At 44.7% G+C, this 14,445-nt stretch overlaps 1 long non-coding RNA gene across 1 annotated transcript; it reads right to left on the bottom strand.

Annotated features, from left to right (window-relative positions):
- Positions 1 to 8,235: 8,235 nt before the first annotated feature.
- On the bottom strand, positions 8,236 to 12,906 carry LOC308463227. The gene is made up of 4 exons (XR_013979519.1): positions 12,760 to 12,906; positions 11,903 to 12,001; positions 10,087 to 10,143; positions 8,236 to 8,293 (listed from the first exon to the last, which is right to left on the bottom strand). It is a non-coding gene; the product is annotated as an uncharacterized lncRNA (long non-coding RNA).
- Positions 12,907 to 14,445: the final 1,539 nt, after the last annotated feature.

The raw sequence follows: 14,445 nt of genomic DNA, 5'->3' as shown, positions 1-14,445 counted from the left end.
ACTCTGAAAACTAAATCCTGCCTCCTGTTCCTCTTGTCAGCTGCCAGCTGCAACTCCCCCCCCCCAAAAAAAGAGGGAAAATGTTTGTTTTACATCTACACACGGCATGTTGACACTTCATCACGATTCCAGGGAGCGGTATGCTTAAGAGACAACATTATACATCAGACCAGCATAAAACATGGCCAATTATGCAGATGTCTCCCCACCTTTGTTTCTGAATGGAAAGGAAGATTGATTGCAGATGCATCACATACATGGAGACAGTTATGCAGAAGGCTATTTCCATTGCTAATGTACCCCCACTAGTGTTGTTTGCATTGATGGAAGTGGGGGGGGGGAGGATGTTTGTATACTTTGGCCTAGAAAATTGGCCTAGAAAATTGAACGCTCTGGCAAACATGAGGGAATTAACGCATCCTGCCTGTAATCTAATTTTAATTGAAGTATTAGCCACATTTGGGCATTCTAATCCCCCATGTGTTTAGAAGCATGTGAGGGAGAGTGGGGACAAGCGTATCAGCTCCAGATTACTCTCCTCCTCACCCTCCGTGAGTTGGGGGCAAGATTCTGCAGCAAAAGGCTATTCTCCAGGGGTAGCCAATGTGATGCCTTCCAGATATTTTTGGACTCCACCTCCCATGAGTCTCAGCCAGCATGGCTAGTGGTCAGGGATAATGTGAGTTGTAGACCAACAAGATCTGGAGGGCACCAGGAACTCTAGAAAGTCAGGATTCTATATTGTGAAGAAAGACTTCATGAGAACTTCAGAAGTTATCTCTACAACTTGAAGAAGGAAATTGGAAATGGCTGTGAGTTGGAATGTCTGAGTAGGAATCCATTACTAATAATTTGGGCCTACTTAAGAACACAAGAGGGACATGCGTGGCACTGTGGTCTAAACCACAGAGCTTAGGGCTTGCTGATCAGAAGGTTGGTGGTTCGAATTCCTGCGACATTCCCGTTGCTTGGTCCCTGCTTCTGCCAACCTAGCAGTTTGAAAGCACGTCAAAGTGTAAGTAGATGGTACCACTTCGGTGGGAAGGTAAATGGTGTTTCCGTGTGCTGCTCTGGTTCACCAGAAGCAGCTTAGTCATGCTGGCCACATGACCTCCCAGAAGCTGTAAGCCGGCTCCCTCGTCCGCAACTGGACCTAACGGTCATGTGTCCCTTTACCTTTACCTTTACCTTTAAGAACACAAGAACTTAAGTACCAAAAGAGTCCTGCTGGTTCAGCATGAGGTCCATCTAATCTAGGACTTTGTTCTCATAGCGCCCAACCAGATGCTCCTGGGAACCCACAAGCAAAGGAAAATCATATATGTCTTGGGCAATTCATTTTAGTTGGAAACCTACTAGCTGCAGCAATAAATAAATAAAAATTAGCCACTAAAAGACAAACCTTGATTTCAATGGAAGACATAGTGTTGCTGCTAACATATATCTCTGTGTCAAATATTCTCCCTCTAATTCCAGGCTAAAGGTATAGTGAAATTCACTGTGTGATGTGCTGTCTTTCTGCAGTATAGATTCCCTTCCTTTGCATCACTGGGTGCCTTTCACAGGGGAAACAAAGTAATTGAGTGAGTGATCATGCCAACAGAAGGCTGAGGGAGAATCAAGATTTGTGAAGGATTGGAGTAGCAGCCCCATGTCTCTTAAATGCCTAGTTCTGCCTGAAGACAGCTATGCCCGCATTATTCCTAAGGAATGCTCAGAATGCAGAATGAGACAATGCATCACACTCAGCTGACATTGTTATCCTTTGATGAGAGTATATGTGCTCATAGACATCAAAGCTGGTCTACATCTTGAAAGATAAGGCCATCTTCTATTTCACAAACTTTACAGTAGGGCTGACATAGTTGTTTACAAAACAAAATGGAGCATGTCAAAGTAGTGGCTCTATTCGGTTGCTGTGGGCTTGCCTGGCAGTAGCCAGGGCTACTGGGAACCATAGGAAATATACAGATCCCATGACTCCTTAACCCATAATAATAATAATAATAATAATAATAATAATAATAATAAATAAATAAATAATAATTTATTATTTGTACCCCACTCATCTAGCTGGGTTTCCCCAGCCACTCTAATCTTCCAATAAAGATTAAAAATACGGTACATTAAAATGTCACACATTAAAAACTTCCCTAAACTTCCCTAGACACTGCTGTGACTATGTACACAGTCCAATATCCTGGTGAAAAAAATTGGGACGCAAGCCCTACCTTCCCTCATCAAATTTTCCCCCTGAAGGGGCGAATTTGTGTCTGTCCCTCTTAACACACGCACTCCCTGCCCTTTCTGGACCACCACCCCAAGCCCTTTTTATCTCTTCCACTTTGCAGCCACCTTTGCAGAACTTCTTGCCCCCAGCACCGAGTCCCCTTTGCCAGTGCTTTCCATCTGCTTGTTCGCTCCCCTTTCCCAGCTGCCAAGCTCCCAATGCCCGGCTTGATACTCCCGCCTCCCAGCCCTCCCAGCTGCCCTTACCTCTGGGAGACCTCCTCCCATTTCCCTCCCATCACATTCCAGCTACAGCCCCATGGTCTGCCCACCCCATGCCCATTTTGGGGGGGCCTCTTCCCAAGCTTTCCTTTCCATGGTGGCTTCACCACCATCCTCCTCACAGCCGCTATCACCCTCTGCAATGCCCTCACCCCTGCCTGCCTGCCTGCCGCCGTCACCACACACCAACTCCCCACCCACAGACCTCCACAGTAACCATAGAGGGGGAAAGCAAAATGTGGAGCTGCATGCCTGCTTTGGCACATGTTGACCAGAGGCAAGGAAGGATAATTCTTTGTTACTATTGGTCATGTCTTTGGCTTACACGAGAGTGCAGGAACAAAAAATGGGACATTTCCAATCAGAAGCCAGGAATGGCTTTTGTAAATCCGGAATTTCCCAGTCAAAGCAGGGTGGTTGCGGGGTATGACAGCAGCATTCAGTGTGTCCTAAGCCACGTGACCTTCTAATTAATGGAGTTATATTTCTAATACAGTGGAACCATGGTTCTCAAACTTAATCCATTCCAGGACTCCCGAAACTGTTCGAAAACCAAGGTGTGGCTTCCAGTTGGCTGCAGGAGCTTGCTGTACTCAAGCAAAAGCTGCGTTGGACATTCGGCTTCTGAAAAACGTTCGCAAACTGGAACACTTCCATGTTTGTGGCGTTCAGGAGCCAATTTGTTTGACAACTAAGCCGTTCAGGAACCAAGGTACCACTGTGCTTCCTTATTGCCCTGGTCATAGTTGTACAGTTAGCATCCAGGTCCCTCCAGACGCCTCACTGCTATTGTATATGAATGAGTTCCATTGCACCTCAGCTTAATCACAAGGGTTCTGGGCTTAATTCTAAATGAATCAAGGGGTAGAAATCCAGGGCTATGCGCCCCTTGATTTAGGCCAACCTGGGGACCACTCTCCCCATCCCAGAGCACCCAATATTTTGCAGGACTAAAGCTTCCGCTTACCAGTTGGTGAGTGGAAGATTCAATCCTGCTGGGGTCTGCTTCCCCAGTGAGTTCCATTCATGGAGCAGGCTGGCAAAGCAGACCTCCAGCCTTTATGGCTAATGCCCACCAGTTGGCAGCCCTGGGTCAGTCCAGCTGGCCTCACCCAAACTGGGCTAATTCAAGGCTCTCTCAACCTGACTTAGCCCATGCCCAGATCTCCTTGAACTTGGCCCAATGCAATTCAGGATTCCATCAAATCGCCTGCACAGCCTATCAAAACCCAGTGTCAGAACCCCACATTCTCAGGAACCCTCCCATCCCTGCTTAGTACAGATCAGAGCAGCTAAACCAGAGATGAAGAGAGGAGAAGAGTTTGCTCTTACCATATCCCTAAGCTATTTATTGGGTCAATTTTTATTTCAGTGACGCTGATTAGATGTGGCATCTGCAAAAGGGTCAAAGCAGGTTACACACTCGCATTTCTGTTGTCAGTCAGTGGCCACTGTGGATATCCACATTTTGGGATGGAGGGAGGGGAAACCCTGTCATGAGTGACTATCTGAAATGGCCCCCTTGCCGGTTATATAAACAGAAGGGATGAGGTAAGGAAAAAATATATATCACACGAGAAGAAAAATCAAACGAGCTGCTGTCAAACGATCAATGCCGAGAAAGTGCCACTTTAAAAAATGAGACACAATGGAAATATGAATAATTGAATGAAACTCCTGGCTTTTCTTTATTGCTGGAGCTGTGTTGCTTTGTCTGATGGTCCCTCGGGCCTGTGCTAGTGAAAACACTGTCACATAATGTTTCCCTGTTTCTATGAGCTGCCTACAGAAGCAAGAACATATTCATCTTTGTTGTCATAAACACAGTCTTGAAAGTACCCAAAAGTGAGCGCTTGTCTCCTTGATGCAGCTCAGTTTTGGGTAGCTGAAGGCTCGTGGGGTAATCCTGAAGAGCAGGAACAAAAGGAGCAGGACATAGGATTGGAAAGGGCAAGGAGGGAGGAAAAATCATTTAAAAATATAGGGTTGTAGCCAACCTTAGCCCTATCTGCAGTGTGCCAGTGTGGTGTAGTGGTTAAGAGCAGTGGACTCGTAATCTGGGGAACTGGGTTCGCGTCTCCGCTCCTCCACATGCAGCTGCTGGGTGACCTTGGGCTAGTCACACTTCTCTGAAGTCTCTCAGCCCCACTCACCTCACAGAGTGTTTGTTGTGGGGGATGAAGGGAAAGGAGAATGTTAGCCGCTTTGAGACTCCTCAAAGGGAGTGAAAGGCGGGATATCAAATCCAAACTCTTCTTCTTCTATACATTTGAAGCAGTACCATCCCACTCTGAACAGTCATGGCTTCCCCCAAAGAATCCTGGGAACTGTGGTTTGCTAAGGGTGCTGAGCACTGATGGGAGACTAGGGTTGCCACACGGCCAGTCTCCAGGCTGGCTTGGCCCCAGTGCCGTATTTACATATAAACTAAACAAGCTATAGTTTAGGGCAGGGGTCAGCAAACTTTTTCAGCAGGGGGCCGGTCCACTGTCCCTCAGACCTTGTGGGGGGCTGGACTATATTTTGAAGAAAAAAAATATGAACGAATTCCTATGCCCCACAAATAACCCAGAGATGCATTTTAAATAAAAGGACACAGTCTACTCATGTAAAAACACACTGATTCCCGGACCGACCGCAGGCCGGATTTACAAGGCAATTGGGCCGGATCCAGGGCCTTAGTTTGCCTACCCATGCCCTAGAGGAAAAGTGGGGTAGACATAGAAAGGGGGAGGATTCCATCCAGTTTCTGCTCAATGAAATGGCTGCTGTGACATTATTTATAAACACCTGTACAAGAGGATTTCTAACATATGACCTTTGCCCAGGACTAAGGAACCTGTAGCTGCCCAGCTGGTCTACATTTGGAGAAAGGGTCCTTCAATCCCCAAGAGGCTCCCTGTTTGAAACCCTGGAAAGCCACTGCAGTTGGTTAGAGCGTGGGGCTGATAATGCCAAGGTTGCAGGTTCAGTCCCCGTATGGGACAGCTGTATATTCCTGCATTGCAGGGGATTGGACTTGAACAATCTTCACTGTTTCTCCCAACTCTACAATTCTATGATCTTTTGGTGTCTGTTAAAGACTTTCCTTTTCAAACAAGCCAGTCTATATAGACAATGCTGTGTAGGTGGTTCAGTAAGTCTGACTCAGTATAAAATATACATATTATTATTACAATTTAATATTCCACACATTTATCATATAAAAGAAAAATAGTTAAAGAATCCAAATATCCCCACCACCACCCCATGACTTCCCTCAACTTCCCCTTCCGGTTCTTTAAATATTCACAACTTCTGCTTAATTTGTTTTTCCTTACTTTGTTAATATTTAGTTAAAAACTCTTATATTCTTATCATTATTTTTTTAACCAAATTTTCTTTCCAATTATGTCTTACAGTTAATTAATATCCAGATTGTTATTTCTTAACCTTGGCATTTGTTTTCTTAGTTGCAAGTGTTTCCTCAAACCCTCCTAATGAGTCCAATTCTTTACAATGTTTCTGTAAACACAACATAAACGGTTCCCAATCTTCTTCTTCTTTTTAAACAGTATAAGGCAGTTTTGTGTCTCTCTTATATTGGTTTGTGTCCTTTGACTATTTTTTTTTAAAAAATGCTTTAAAGAAACCACATCTTGTTACAAATACGCTGAAAAATTGCCTCCTTTCATAAACCACACAAAGATTATTGAAGAGAAAGAGGGGAAATCTTGTATTAAAGATTTGCAAGAATCCAGGATACAACTTAATGTTTCCACCAAGCTCTTCTCTCGGCAACTGTACCTCTCGCTGCTTGGTCTAACAAATGAAATACTGGAAAGGATCATTTATATCAATGAATGGATTTTGGAAAACATATCTATATTCCAAAGATGCAGCCCTGCTTGAAGCTGCATGAATCAAGAATATGGGACAATTATCCAATATGGCGTTTTCACTAACTACGATCCATCTGCCTTTATAATAATCACTTCCACTTGACATATAGTCTTATGGGGTTTTTTGCTGTTGTTGTTGTTCGGGATAGGCCAGTAAGCAATATTAGAAGGGAGCTTCCAAGTGTGTTTGGCTAAACAGGCTCAGAAGCCTTAAGAAAAGTATTTGTCTTAACAGAATTTGCATACTTCTTCACTGTAAGAACCTCTAAGTGGTTTACATAAAATGCACATTAAAAATGAAGCCTATAGGTTAGAAGCAAGGTGACCTAAAATAAATATAAATAAAATCAGAAGGTAAAAATAAACAGTATTCATTTTAAAATGTATATTAAAATGTGTGTCGGTTATACATGTCTGGGTAGGCTTGCCACAAGAAGAAAATGGTGATCAGGCACCCAAAAGGCATCTGCCTAAGTTTCAGAGTTTAAGCACTTCTCTGCTGAAAGATCAAGTTCTTACAACTGGATATTATGCAGCACTTGTAAATATGTCAACAAAAAAAGAACCTTTGTGGAGCAGGTCCTGGGTTGCTTCCCCTGCTCCCCATGCCATATAAAATCTGTCCCCACTGCTATTTAACATCTATATGAAGCCATTGGGAGCAGCCATGGGGAGTTCTGGAGCACAGAGCCAACAATACACTGATGACACACAGCTCTGCTTCTCCATAACATCTGTATCAGGAGAGTCTGTGCAAGCCGTCCTGAGATTTCCAGGGTGCTAAGATCCAAGTTTGGGGCAAGTAATAATAATAATAATAATAATAATAATAATAATAATAATAATTTTATTTATATCCCGCCCTTCCCAGCCGAAGCTGGGCTCAGGGCTGCCAGCAACAATAAAATAGTACAAAATTCTAAAATCATTTCATTATAAAATTAATTCAACTCAAATTGCTGGCAACCATTAGCCTAAGTTCTGTGAAGATTGCCAAAGGAGGGAGTCAGGCTGTGCCCTGACCAAAGGCCTGGTGGAACAGCTCTGTCTTGCAGGCCCTGCGAAAAGATGTCAAGTCCCGCAGGGCCCTAGTCTCTTGTGACAGAGCGTTCCACCAGATTGGAGCCACAGCCGAAAAAGCCCTGGCTCTAGTTGAGGCCAGCCTAACCTCTCTGTGGCCTGGGACCTTCAGGATGTTTTTGTTTGAAGACCGTAAGTTCCTCTGTGGGACATAGCAGGAGAGGCGGTCCCGTAGGTACGAGGGTCTTAGGCCATATAGGGCTTTAAAGGTTAAAACCAGCACCTTAAACCTGATCCTGTACTCCACCAGGAGCCAGTGCAGCTGGTATAGCACCGGGTGAATGTGATCTTGTAGCGAGGACCCCGTAAGTAGTCTTGCCGCGGCATTCTGCACCCGCTGGAGTTTCTGGGTCAGTCTCAAGGGCAGACCTAGTAGAGCGAGTTACAATAATCCAGTCTGGAGGTGACCGTCGCGTGGATCACAGTGGCTAGGTCAGGGCGAGAGAGGTAAGGAGCCAACTGCTTAGCTTGGCGGAGATGAAAAAATGCCGCCTTTGTTATAGCTGCAATCTGCGCCTCCATGGAAAGGGAGGTGTCGAAAATTACACCCAAACTCTTAATGGACGATGCTGGCACTAATTGCACCCCCGCAAGAGATGGGAGTTGCCCCCCCATCCCATATCGTCCCTTCCCAGCCAAAGGATTTAACTTCAACTGGCTCCCATGTACCCATCCAGCCACAGCTCAGTACTCAGGTGAGAGAAGCCCAGCAGAGGTTGAAAACCACAAAATATGCAGCAAAGCAAAGCATGGAGATATAGCCCATTGGATCTTTATTATTTGCCCTTCTATGTTCCTTCCAAAGTTCCCCTCTTCCTCTCCTGTAGAAAAAGACCACGTTTGGTAAATTTAAAATGGTTTACTTACAAACTCTCCAAAAGTCAGATTCATATACTTTTCCCACACAGCATTCAGAAAAAGTTGTGCAGGTGGCAAAACTTTGTTTAGTTACAGTGGTGAATGTTCCTAAATTATTGGTCTAGGAACTGAAGAATGGCTTGTAAGAGCCATGCGGTATGAGCTGCAGCAACTGGCTCAAAACTTCTTCACACACACAAGTCCTGGATCAATGTCTTAATGCAGTGAAGGACTGAATGAGGTCCAAGAAACTGGATTTGGATTCTGGGAAGATGAAGGCATTGTGGGTAGGTGGCTTCCATCTCTGGAAGATAGGCCAGCTCTCTGTTCTGAGTGGGGTTGCACTCCCTCCTAAGCAACAGGTATATAGCTTTGGTGTACTCCTGGGTACATCTTTGTCATTAGAGGCCCAGATGACATCTGTGGCAAAAAAAAAAAATCCTTTTACCAGCCTTGTGTAGTACAGTGGTACCTTGGTTCTCAGACGACTTAGTACTCAAACAACTTGGAACCCAAACACTCCAAACCCGGAAGTAAGTGTTCCGGTTTGTGAACCTTTTCCGGAAGCCGAACATGCTCTGTTTTGAGTGTTATGCTTCCGATTTGAGTGCCACACTCCCGTTTTGAGTGTTACGCTGAGGCCTGTCTGTTTTTGCTATTTATTTTGCGTTTTTGTTTTTGCAGCTCTTTTTGTTGTTGTTTTTTGTGTGACTGTGTGGAACCCAGTTCAGCTACTGGTGGATCGATTGTGTGACTGCAGTACATTGTTTATTACTTTCATTTTATGGACCAACGGTCTTCTTAGATAGTAAAATTCATATTAAATTGCTGTTTCAGGCATTGTTTTTAAAAATTTGGATCGGATTAATCCATTTTGCCTTACTTTCTATGGGAAAGCACGCCTTGCTTTTGGAACACTTTGGTTTTGGAAGGAACTTCCGGAACGGATTGAGTTTGAGAACCAAGGTACCACTGTACACCAGCTACGCACATATCTGGAAGGGGAGAACTTTGCCACTGTAGTCTATGTATTAGTAACCTCAAATCTGGATTGCTGCAATGTGCTCTATGTGGGGATGTTCTTAGGCCTCGTCTGGAAACTTCAGCAAGTGCAAAATGCAGCAGCTAAACTGCTGGTGGGGGCAGATTGCCAACAGCATGTGACACCTCTGCTAAAACTACCTTGGGAGTGTGCTACCTGCAAGCCCCAGTTAGAGGGCCCCATCGGGGGCGAACACTGGCCTTTTGATTACTTGGACTGCCAGGACGAAACAGGTGCAAAACACCGGCACCCTGTCGTCTACAACTTCATTGTCTACAACTTTATTAACATCTATCTACAATCCTACTACAAGGACGCGGGTGGCGCTGTGGGTTAAACCACAGAGCCTACGACTTGCCGATCAGAAGGTCGGTGGTTCAAATCCCTGTGATGGGGTGAGCTCCCATTGCTCGGTCCCTGATCCTGCCAACCTAGCAGTTCGAAAGCACGTCAAAGTGCAAGTAGATAAATAGGTACTACTCCAGGGGGAAGGTAAACGGCATTTCCGTGCACTGCTCTGGTTTGCCAGAAGTGGCTTAGTCATGCTGGCCACATGACCCGGAAGCTGTAAGCCAGCTCCCTTGGCCAATAAAGCCAGATGAGCGCCGCAACCCCAGAGTCGGTCACAACTGGACCTAATGGTCAGGGGTCCCCTTTACCTTTATGTACAATCCTACTAGCACCTCTCAGTACTGTGAATATCACCGAACTTACCTTTTGTTGGTATCTTCATGAACTTATCCAAAAGACTGAGTTAAGCATTTGAAAAATCTATTGAAACCAGACATTATAAGTTCATTTCAGACTGGGTAGTTCTCAAGTCTTTGTGGCTTTGTTTAATGTTTTGTATTTTTCTCAGAAGGTTGATAAAGCATGTATAATTATTGTCCTGTGTATATTAATCGCCAACGTGTTGCATGAGTCGCACTTCTATCAGCAGCACAGGTTGCATTTTTCTAGCATTAAAACATCTACACGGTCTATTCACATGCTGCTGGGACAGGTTCAAGCTGCTTCTGGTGGTATACAAAGCCCTGAACCAACTGGGCCCAGGAAACCTTAAGGACCTCCTGAGTCCTTATATCCAAGCCCAATCACCAAGACCATCTGGAGGATGCTGTCCTCCATGTTACAGAAGCCCAAGTGGCCTGAACTAGAAGATGGTCATTCAGCTGAATGCTCTTCTATCAGAGATGTGGCAGGAGTCCTTGCTTTTGACTTCAAGGAGCTCTTGAAGACTCTTTGATGTCAACAGGCCTATGTAGTTCTTTAGAATTTTCTTGAGTAGGCTGTCCTTATATTGATCTGTGTTTTTTAATGTTATTTTATATTACTGAGCACCACCCTGATACAGTCATACCTCGGGTTGAATGTGCTTCAGGTTGAGCGCTTTCGGGTTGCGCTCTGCGGCAACCCAGAAGTAATGGAGCACATTACTTCCGGGTTTCGCCGCTTGCACATGTGCAGACGCTCAAAATGACTTCACGCGCATGCGCGGAAGCGGCAAAACATGACCCACGCACGCGCAGACACTCCATCGCATCTTATGTTCTGTTCAGGATGTGAACGGGGCTCCAGAACGGATCCCGTTCACATCCCGAGGTACCACTGTATTTTATGAAAATGCAATAACATAAGAAGAGTCCAATGACCCATCTAGTCCAGCATTGTGTTCTCACAGAGGCCAACCGGATGCCCGTGGGAAGCCTTAAAGCAGGACCCAGGCACAGCTGCTCTCTGCCCTCCTGCAGTTTCCAGCAATTGGCGTTCACAAGCATACTGCTGCTAACTCGGCAGGGCAGGGGCTGAGTATGTACATACTTTTATTAACAAAATTAAATATATCAATCCGTGGTGTCTTATGTTGGCTCCGGGTTACAGTTTTATAACAAAGAATTACGAGGGTGACAAAAAAAGGGGGGGAGGAAAAAACACCCAACCTCACAGATTTGAAAATTTGACTCTGAATCTCTCCCCCCCCCCCTTTTAACAGCTGAAACCGCAAGCAAACCATTTTGCAAATGAGCCTCTGACTGATAATTATTCACAGGAATTAAGGGGTCAAGTAATTGTTAATAATGAATGGATCCTAGAAAGTCACCATCTGTTTGCAAACAATCCATGGACAGATAAAAGGGAGCAAAACTCATTGAATAAATTATAATTCACACCAGATTATTTCCCTGCTCGGTTAATTAGCTCCCTGTTATTAAGAGATACTTTTTCTTTCTTTCTTTCCCCCTCACCTCTTCCACTTGCAAATCCCTTGACATTTCTGGCTTGCCCAATTAACAGTTACTACCCCCATGACTAGACAGGGAAGAATGGTAAAATAACCTTTTCCATAAGGGCTGAGCATCTTTGCTTATCAACAGGTCCTGCACAATACCGGCCAAATTTACTTCTTTATCTGGATACACCAGTTCCCAATTCCAAGCTCATGGTCCATTAGAACTGATGACAGACAGAGCTGAGGCTGCCCAGTATGAATTAGCCCTGTGCCATAAATCGCTCTGATCTGAATACTTACAGGCATATAATACTGGGTGGCGGGTGGAAGAGCTGGGGAGATTTATTTCCAACTGGACTCCATGCAAAGGAGCTATTTCCATTTGCCTGACCATAAATCCTATCAAAAGGGATGGAAGGATAGGCAGCAAAATTATTCTGGTTCAGTGTGATTTTCAGGGTACAATACACCATCCATTGCCTTCTGTTTATCTGTCTAGGTGCAGGACCTAAGACAACACTTGCTGTGATGATGGAGATCAGTGGTAACCAACGTGGTGCCCTTCAAATGCTGCCAGAGTATAGCTTCCATCTCCCCTGGCCATCAGGGATGGGCAAATCTCTCAATTTCAGTTTCTCCATATTTCTCGTTTTCCCAATCTCAAGTTCTATTCTCCACATAGCCACAGCAGTTTGAGATATTTTTTGTTTTTTAAGTGCTGATGAAAACAAATCAGAATTTTAGTGCAAATTTCTCCCAACATACACGTGGTTGTATTAAATGTTTCCTAATATACACATTTTTGCCACTTGGCAAGATTCTTTCTTGGCTTTGTTAGCCAGGCTATAGCAAAGAAGGCTGTCCAACAGAAACCAGAGGAACTGGGGGTGATGCTGGCAAGAGATTGCTAGTTGACATCCAGGTCAGAACCTTAAGCTAAGGAAGGATGGAGAACCTACAGGTGTTACTCCCATCTTCCCTGACCATTTGCCTTACTGGCTGGGGCTGATGAGAGTTGGAATCCAACAACATCTGGAGGGCCACTGGTCCCCCAGCCCTGATGTGTAGCCTGGAATGTATCACAAGGAATAAGTTCTCCTCTCCCGTCCACTACCAGGTCCTGCCATGTGGGTTGTTTGGCTTGAAGCTGGACACACCTGGCTCTGCCCTTGTTCTTCCATTCACTAACCCTATCCAGACCAGTCCTAAAGAGATGCCCCTTCCACAGCAGGCAGAGCTGGCCCAATACATTTTGCTGCCTGAGGAAAAGGACAGGATGGTGCCTTCCCATGGGATATACAAAAGCCAAATGGACTGGCAACTGAATACAGCTTCCACAATGGTGACGATGTCATCCATAGTAACTAACAGTAGCACGTCAGTTGAGCAGGTCATTCCAGCATTCACCAACTGAGGTGGCTGCCCTACTCTGCCTAATGGCAGAACCAGCCCTAACAGTAGGATCCTTGACCTTTTCAGTCTGTTTCCTTAAAAATTCTCCGTGCAGGCATGTGTTGCTGGGCACATATCTGGTTTTCTGGTCAGTTGGCTATTGCAGTTCTGCTGTCCCTTTGTTCCCTTTCAAGAACGTTCAGAAATCTACCCAATCTCTACATTGGAAAACACATTTCTTTCTTGTTTCTGTCCATCCGCTCCAACTGTTTTAAAGTTGCAGCTCTTGGAAAATTGTAAACCACAATCAATATTAATAACAGTTCATCTTATCAAAAATGACAGCTCCAGGACTCGACGCCAAAAGAAAGGAAGGAAGAAAAAAGAACAAGAGCACTGTTCAACAGCTAACTTTATAATTTAGGAATGTGACAAAATGGAAGGGAAACTTTGGGGGCAAGGAAGGAGGGGGGCAGGCTGAGACTCTGCTTTGCCCTTGAAGACAAAGCAAATGCAATTTTCATGTTGATTTGTTAGTGTGTGCATTTTCAGAATGCCTTTGAGTCAAAGAAGGCCGAGCCGTTGCTTACCAGAGGCAGAAGCTGAAATCATCTTCCCAGATTAACATGATGTTCTCCACAGCCCTAGTCAACATACATCCAGAGAATGAACTAGCTCAGAAAAGTTCAGGGGAAGTTTCAAGGCCATGGGGCCTACACACAAGTAGGAGGCGAGGGGACGTGAAAACATCGTCCCCCAAAAAAGCGGAAGAGAGGAGAAAGGGAGGAAAGGGTAAAAGGTTGCCAGTCCTGGCCAGTGTAGATGTGGCAAGGCTTAAGAAGTTGTGGTGTCCCACACACACACACACACAGTCATGCCTTGGTTCTCAAACACCTTGGTACTCAAACAACTTGGAACCCAAACACTGCAAACCCGGAAGTAAGTGTTCTGCTTTGTGAACTTTTTTCGGTAGCTAAACGTGCTCCATTTTGAGTGTTACGCTTCCATTTTGAGTGCCAAACTTCCATTTTGAGTGTTACGCTGAGGTCTGTCTGTTTTTGCTATTTATTTTGCATTTCTGTTTTTGCAGCTCTTTTTGTTTGGTTTTTGTGACTGTATAGAACCCAGTTCAGATACTGATGGATTGATTGTGTGACTGCAGTACATTGTTTATTACTTTCATTTTATGGATCAACGGTTTGTTGAATAGTAAAATTCATGTTAAATTGCTGTTTTAGGGGTTGTTTTTAAAAGTGTGGAACGGACTAATTCATTTTGCATTGCTTTCTATGGGAAAGTGTGCCTTGGTTTTGGAATACTTTGGTTTTGGAACAGACTTCCGGAACAGATTGAGACAAAATGGAAAATGCTGCCCACCAGGGGGAGTAAAATGATCCCATCCTTGATAGCGCAAGGAGGAAGCCTGACTCTGTCTGTCCAGGCTACATGCT

The sequence above is a fragment of the Podarcis pityusensis genome, assembly GCF_964106645.2.
Source record: "Podarcis pityusensis genome assembly, chromosome: 14".
NCBI classification, from domain to species: domain Eukaryota; kingdom Metazoa; phylum Chordata; class Lepidosauria; order Squamata; family Lacertidae; genus Podarcis; species Podarcis pityusensis.
This window is presented reverse-complemented; position numbering and strand designations above follow the sequence as displayed.